The sequence below is a fragment of the Phoenix dactylifera genome, unplaced genomic scaffold, assembly GCF_009389715.1.
Source record: "Phoenix dactylifera cultivar Barhee BC4 unplaced genomic scaffold, palm_55x_up_171113_PBpolish2nd_filt_p 000240F, whole genome shotgun sequence".
NCBI lineage: Eukaryota > Viridiplantae > Streptophyta > Magnoliopsida > Arecales > Arecaceae > Phoenix > Phoenix dactylifera.
Genome location: NW_024067737.1, coordinates 228,212 through 236,544, shown reverse-complemented (window position 1 = coordinate 236,544; position 8,333 = coordinate 228,212). Strand labels below are relative to the sequence as shown.

The window sequence follows — 8,333 nt, the reverse complement described above, 5'->3', positions numbered from 1 at the left end:
CCAGGCACAGCCCGCAACGACTCCAAACGGGCCGTGCCAGGCACGGCCCGCAACGGCTCCAGACGGGCCGTGCCTGGCACGGCCCGTCTGGAGAGGGGGGAGGAAAATAGCCGTTTCCAACGACTATTTTCAGGAAAAAGACCCTTTTACCCCTCCCAACAGTCCAATAACGGCTGAATTGAGGGGTATTTTGGGAAAAAAAAATTTTGGGCTTCTATAAATAGCCCATTCCTCCCTCATTCTCACCACACCAAACCAACTATTCTCTCCTTCTCTACTGCTATTATTTCTCTCTTCTAAAGTGCTCTTCTAGCAATTTAATTTTTAGTTTGTTCAAGTGCTACACAAGAGGAGGTTCCTGTTGAGAAGAGAAGGTCGCTTCTGTTGAGAGCACAAGAGGAAGCTCGGAATCTCGGCTCTGCCTCTGCCCTCCGACCCTCTACTCAATTCCTCCTTGCGGTTAGTTTTTATTTTTTGAATTAATCATAGATATGTCATCTTTTGAGGAAAGTCAGTTTGGCATTCCTCCTGTTTCTGAGGGAGAAGAAACTAATCCCCAACTCCATGTTCCTAGTTCCTCTAGAACTGGTGAACCGAGTGAAGATCAAACCTCTTCTCGTAAGAGGACTAGTGCTGTATGGAATGAATTTGATAGAGTTATGGTTGATGGAGTCTGGAAAGCTAGATGTAAAAAATGTGCCAAACTTTATAGTTGTAGTAGTAGTGGGGGAACAGGGCATTTAAAAAAACATCAAGAGAGTCATAGGATGCATGATTCTCATGCTCAAACTCAAAGTACCCTTAATATACAAGGAGGATTACTTGTAGGTAATTTTGCATATAATCATGAAAATCAAAGAAAAGCACTTGTAAAATGGATAGTTAAGGATGAATTACCTTTTAGTTTATGTGAATCTTTTAATTTTGAAGAATATGTTCAATTAAATCTACAACCTGCTTACAAAAGAACTAGTAGGCGTACATTTAGAAGAGTAGCTATGACTAACTTTTTAACAATGAAACAAAATTTAATTGAAACACTTTCTACTTTAAATGTAAAAATTTCATTAACTTCTGATATTTGGTCAGCATCTGTAGGTAGTAATTATTTTATTGCCATTACTGCTCATTATATTGATAATGATTGGCAATTAAATAAACGTATTCTTGCTTTTCGTACTTTTGATTTTCCACATTCTGGGCAACAAATTTCAAATATCATTTATCAAACTGCATGTTCATATAATATTAATGATAAAATTATGTCTATTACTTTTGATAATGCATCTAATAATAATTCTGCTGTTGCATTATTAAAAGACTCATTGCATCCCATGTTAGATGGAAATTTATTGCATATTAGATGTGCATGTCATATCTTAAATCTTTCTGTTCAAGCTGGCATGGGCATGATTCAAGATGTGATTTCAAAAATTAGAAATGCAGTTTCTTTTATTCATGCTTCAAGATCAAGACTTCAAGAATTTAAGGAATTATGCATAAATCATGGTAAACGTTTTAAAAAATTTAAACTTGATGTAATTACTCGTTGGAACTCCACATATAGCATGATACATGATGCATACCCATATAAAAACTTATTAAGTGCATATATTAATGATCGTGGATTAGGCTTTACATTGTCTGAAACTGATTGGAATAAAGGAAAAATTTTGGAAGATTTTTTGCTTAGTTTTTATAATGCTACCAATGTTCTTTCTGGTATTTATTATCCAACTTCATGTTCATTTTTACAACAAGCATATATAATTAGTCAAAAATTTGCAGAACATAGATATGATGATGTTTTAATGCCTATTATTGACCTAATGGAATCTAAATGGAATGAGTATTGGGACAAGATATGTCCTATGCATAACTTAGCTGCTGTATTTGATCCTAGAGTTAAATTAAATGGCGTGCTAATTTTACTTGATGCATACTCTGAAAATATGAATCAAGATTCTGAATCTGCTAAAGATGAGGTAAAACAACTTCTTTATGATATTTATGCTATATATGATGAAAAAATTCGTGGATCTAGAACACAAATACAAACCTCTATTTCTTCTTCTAGTAGTTCTCGTTCGTCATCTATTTTTTCATTCATTGCACAGAGAAGACACACACATGCTTCAAGTTCCTCTTCATCTTCTTCATCTTTAAGTAGTGAACTAGAATTTTATTTACGAAATGATCTTCATTCTGCATATGATGAAAATCAAATAGAGAATCTAGATGTATTATCTTGGTGAAAGAGTGTTAGAAATCAATATCCTGTTATGTTTGCAATTGCACGCGATATTTTAGCTGTGCCGATGTCCATGGTAGCATCGGAATCCGCTTTTAGTGCAGGTCGGCGTGTTCTTGACGAAAAGAGAAGTAGGATGACGGACGAAACGGTGGAGATGCTTCTCTGCTTCAAAGATTGGTTGGATGCTGAGGCAAGACTTCAAGATAAAGGTGGACATAATACAACATCCTCTGATGATGATGATACAAACACTACTGAAGACTGAAGACTGAAGACTGAAGAGTGAATACTGATTCACTGAATCACTGATGATTAGTAAGATTTCTTAATTTTTTATAATTGTACATTTTTATTGTATTCTGGAGGTCAGACCAAGGTCCAAACCTCGGCCCTTTCTTATTGTATTCTGGAGGTCAGACCAAGGTCCAAACCTCCCTTCATGTACCATTTTGATTTAAATTAATAAACTGGTAGGGGTCTATGCCAAACCCCCCACCAATGGTGGCTTTATATTCATAAATCCTTAGTTTTCAATATTTATTAATTTATTAAAAAAATTTATGAAGCATTAATTTTTATCGGGCCGGGCCGGGCCCGGGCCCGGACCGTGCTAGGCCCGCGGGCCAGCCCGGCCCAGGCCCTTATGGGCCGTGCCGGGCTGGCCCGCGGGCCGTGCCGTGCTTGGCCCACGGGCCTAGACCGGGCCGTGCCGGCCCAGGCCCGAAGCGGGCCGTGCCGGGCTCGGCCCGCGGGCCAGTACCCTGTGACCCAGCACGACCCTCTCAAATGGGCCGTGCCAGGCACGGCCCGGCACTGTAGCGGGCGGGCCGTGCCGGGCCGTGCCGGGCCGTGGGCGGCCCGGCGATATGAAGGCACGTATCAACCGCGCATATCCCCATATGTACCATGATTCCATAAAAACATAGCTCCAGCATCAAAAAGATAAGCTAGCTAATGTAGCCAAACCAGACTAGCAATCAAATCCTAATATTTAGGATACTCATCCTTATTTCATATTAAACCTGTGCCTCAAGAATATGGCCTATAAAGAAATATTTGGGTGAAATAGTGGTAGGAAATAGCATATACAAATTCACTAAGGGCACAAATATTTCCAAACAAATCTTGATGGAAACCAGAAGTCAACGTTGAATTGTTTCAGAATAAAATGCCTTCAACAAATTCTCAATTGTCAAACAAAACACAAGAACATTAATCTGCTAAGCAAAATATTCTAAGTTCTGAACAAGCAATCAAGGGACAGAAGGTGGTTTCGCCTCCTATTAACACACTCAACATCAGGCGGAAGAATCAGGAGAGACACCACCACATTCTGTGAGATGCGGAATCAAGGATGCTGATACCTTCATCACCTACTTGGATCTCTGCCTCATCTTTCGGCGCTTCCTCTTGAGTCTCCTCATGCGCTTCTTCTTCCACTGAAGAAAAATGAATAGCCCCATGAGTTTAGAAACTAATGAAACATAGAAAGAATAGTAACCACAACAAAACAGGAAGCTTTTAAGCATTCACAAACGCTAAATGAATGATTGTGTCATAAGTGATTGTCCTAAGGGTGTAGATAGGAGTAGAATCCACAACAAAACAATACTTGGTAAGCAGCTATTATAATTCAAGATATATTTCCTACCTATGAACAACAAAGAAGCAACTCCCAATATTTAATCAAAGAACTGAAGGCATGCAAATAACTTTTAAAGTAACAACTCAGGCAAATTAACAACCCATGAGACATGGAAAGTTTAGTCCTTTTAAAACAACAATTGTTCAAGGAGCATGGACCTGAAAGACAACCAAAGGAAAAATATGCACCCTGAAACAAAAGCACTCAAATCCATGAATGAATTAGCCTATAAAGAGAAAAAACCCAAATCTTAGAGGCAACAGAAGAAACGAAGAACTGACAAGAAACAAAAGAGTTGGTCCACAATAATCTTAAACACACCATAGTACTCAATTTGCAGATATATATACAGTTATGCAAATAAAAAGAATGCAAGCTAGAACACCTGTAATACATGTCGATAGACACAGTGCAAAATAGTTAATATAATATTTGTTCTATGACCCTTTCCCCTAACCTCTTAGCATCATTTTTTCACTTAAATTCAACTATAGTTAATATAATTTAATATTTTTCATTTTATTTTAAAGATAGGCGTCTCAATACTTGTCTCAAGCTAAGTTAATGGAAAACCTCATTGAATAAGCTTACAGGCTGAGTTAGCACTACCTCCATGACTTTCCAGAACTACCTTTACTTCAGATTTTTCAATCAATGAGAAAAATAATACATAGTAAAATAAGAACAATGGGTGCTACCATGATATAATGAAACTAAATTACATTGAATAAGTTTGTGATCAGATCGGCATGCATTTTTTTCAGCAAAGGCAAAGCAAAGTTGCCGCTGCATCTCAGAAACAGCCTCTGATTCATATTTTGCATCATTTCCCAAAACTAAATGACGTAGATTTTTTTAGAAAAAGATGATGAAGAAGAAGAAAACAGCCTGAACTGCAACAACCGAATATATGCAGCTTATGTAATTTTGGTATTTATAATACCATATCAAGGACTGTTCATGTTATGAGCATCACCACAGCTTGATGTGATTGGAGCTGATGCGGGGCAAGCAACATTAAAATCAAGCATCGCCAACAAGTAAAGAAGAAAATGGACACAAGACACAAATCACGATACAAGCAATTGACATACTATAGATTATATCAATAATATTGAAGAGGGTTTGGAATCAGACTGACGTGCAAATTATTCAGCAAAAGCAGAGTAAAGCACTACTGCTTCTCAGAAACAACCTCTGACTTATCTCGCATCATTTTCCAAACACCAAATGAAAAAACTTACATAAATATTCATTAGATTTAATACACAACAACTAAAATAATATGTAAAACACATTATTTATCTCTTTCACTATTTTTGAGCTTTATCAAGTTAAATTCAAGCAAGCTGATAGATCACAAGCTCAACTAAATTATCAATCAAGTAAACACTAATCAAGCAACATTTTGAACAGAACATTTATCGATAATGACATTAATTCATTCAACATTCCTGGCATTTGCAGTCTTTAACTAGTTAAACTTGCTTTAGTACAAAAAGAACCATGAATCTGTTAAACTTAATCCCACCATATACTAAAGTTCACTAGCATGAACATCGAGCAAATCCGACAAATCAAAACATGCGGGCGCACAATTGAATATATTTCTAGAAAGGAGCAAAATGGAGATGAGTGCTACCTTATTCCAGCACAGGCACGAGATACAACGAGAGCATGCATGAAAATAAAGTGCGAAGTGCTAACACATCATACGCACAATTTAAGAGCAAAATATCATGACACTAAATCTGAAAAAATAAAATAGTTAGAGAAGCAGATTAAACACCCTTTAAATAATGTTTCAAGGATTTAGCCAAAATGTTAATGCTTCAGGAAATGAAGCAATCATCCTCGACCTAAATGAGAAATGAAACACAAGCTTTCAAATAAATGTCTTCAAATTTGAAGATCCAATTTAACCAAACGCCCCTATCCATTAACAAATTGTACCGCTTATATTTGATATTAAAAACCAAAGCATATATAATATATGTGCATAAAAAATCATTATCTCAAATGTTAGTATTATTATGATGCCACAAGGACTGCCAAAAGGATAGCCAACTTATGAAACACAAAACATTAATAAGCAAGTAAACTCTCCTATTTTCTTCACGAATCTTCACCCATTATCTATTCATATGACCAACAAATCCAACTTCTTCTCACAGGACTAAAGCAACCAAGCCTCTACATTATGAATCCAACATATTCAAAAACCAGATACACGACTCTCCACAGCATGAAGAAAAGCAACAATCTTTCTCACAGTCATCAACAAAACCCACAGATCAACAACAACAAAATCCGTACGAAAACTCAGAATCCCTAAAAAAAGATATACCAAATCAAACAAAAAAAACATTTTGACATCACAAATAGTAGAAATATGAAAACCGTTAGCATCACCTAAAAACTATCAAAAAAAAATATCAGAAAAATCACTCCTTTATCACGGAATCAAAATGACAAACCACAAGGAAAAAAGACGAAATATTAATTGGAATTCATAAGCATTTCACTTAATAAAGCGAGTTCTAGGAAACACATTGACCTTTTATGAACCAAAAGGGCCAAAAGAGAGGAAACCAAAAGGCAGAGAACACTCCAAATCTTACCTTGGCCCTCATCGCTTCGCCGATCTGCTCGCTGAGCGGCTTCAAGGAGGGTGTGGGGGGTTTGCTACGATATTTATGATGCTAGGGTTTGGAAAAGCCGAGGGGCAAACTCTAAGGGTATTTTCGTCATTTAGAGAAAATATGTGGAAGGAACGGTGCTGATTTGGTCCGTACTATTGCTAGAATAAACAGGGTGGTGTAAATGGGCCGGATCAACTCATCGACCCAATAGCCCGAATATATGGGAACTGGAGCAACGGACAACTTCGACCAGCCCCAAGTTCCAGAATAACGTGTACGTTGTCTTCCTATCATAAGATTTCTCCTTTCATGCTTGAAACCTTTTCTCCACCCTTTCTCTGATTGAACTAGTCAGCTGTTTTCTTTTTCTTTAAATTTTTTAGTCACTATTGGAAGAGCCAAGAAATTTTTATGGCAATTCACCGTTTCACTCCTATTAAGCTGCTGATCTTCTATTTTAGAATTGTCATATTCTCCTGAAAATAACAGCTTAGTTGTCTAAATTAATCATTTGTCCAAAAGCCTTCATTGTATTTGTAGTAACCTCAACATCTGCCTTCTAGCATCTAAGGAGGTGAGAGATTTTTAGTAGTTTTCCATAACCAATATTCTATAAATCACTCTTATGATCATTTCTACTTCTTTTATAAGAGAAGGTAAACTTTCTACACATAGTACGAATAGATAAGAATATAAAAGTTTCTCTAAAGAAAGTGCAAAATCACCATAATTTATGAAGAAAGTGTAAATCACCAAAAGATCGTCATCAAAATAACCGATTTTTGTCAAAACCCAGTTCAAGCATCATTTTCTTTGAAAAATATTCATTTTTTATCATAAACTTTACTCATATATAACTGCAAAATCAAATATCTTTTTTCACCTTATTCATATATAACTTAGGTGTTTTATATTTGGCCCTTACATCCCCTTCTAATGACCTAATTAATTATCTAAATCCTTCTTTGATCTGGCCTAAATTACAACCTTTCTATTCTACTCTCCACCCTTAAATTCTCTTCTCATCCTCCACATCCAGTCCTTCTCCACCTCACCAACGAAGAGAAGGGATGAGCTAAGCATCTCTCTCCATACTTAGATTGGACCCTCTCTCCTAATCCTAATCATCCCCTCCCTCCATCTAAAGGTACAAATATAAAAATAAATAAATAAATAACCTTCTTTAATCTTGGCCATTCACCTCTTCAATCATCTCCTCTCTCCTAGCCAACATAGGCTTGCCATTCTAAGTTGATTAAACTACTAGATTTAGGAGCTTTTATCTCAACCCTTAAGCTATCCCTCTCCCTCTTACAAAGTTCTAACCATTGAATCTATAGAAAACACAAAAAATACAACTTTCTCTTATCCTAATCCTTGAATCAAGCCACCTCATCAATCCATCTCCTCTTCCCTTTAATTAAGCTTAATCATAAACCCCTCATATTCCTCTATAAAATTCCATTATTCTTCTCAATTTATAAAAAAATCAAAAAGAAATTGGCAAGAATATGGGAACCCCGACCAAATTGACTCTATAAAATCTAGCATTGACCTTAAGCCTTACATACTACCAAGAAAAAAAGAAAATGAGCGTTTCAAGAGCTTGGATGCGACCCTGCCCCCGCCTTGCCCACCCCCTCCCCCCCCCCCCCCCCCCCACCCAAACCCAAACACTCTCTCTCCCATGGCCCCCCTTCCCAACCGCCCTCCTCTATGTCCTTTTTTATTTCATTTGCATATATGAAACCATAGATTAGAAGATAAGAGACCTACTTTTCTCTTAGGACCT

General features: G+C 36.9%; 1 long non-coding RNA gene and 1 other non-coding gene across 2 annotated transcripts; both read right to left on the bottom strand.

The window, feature by feature from the left end:
• Positions 1-3,326: 3,326 nt before the first annotated feature.
• On the bottom strand, positions 3,327-6,672 carry LOC103724384. The gene is made up of 2 exons (XR_606806.3): positions 6,521-6,672; positions 3,327-3,693 (listed from the first exon to the last, which is right to left on the bottom strand). It is a non-coding gene; the product is annotated as an uncharacterized LOC103724384 (long non-coding RNA).
• LOC113461106 lies at positions 5,024-5,123 on the bottom strand. The gene has a single exon (XR_003383142.1). It is a non-coding gene; the product is annotated as a small nucleolar RNA Z122 (small nucleolar RNA).
• Positions 6,673-8,333: the final 1,661 nt, after the last annotated feature.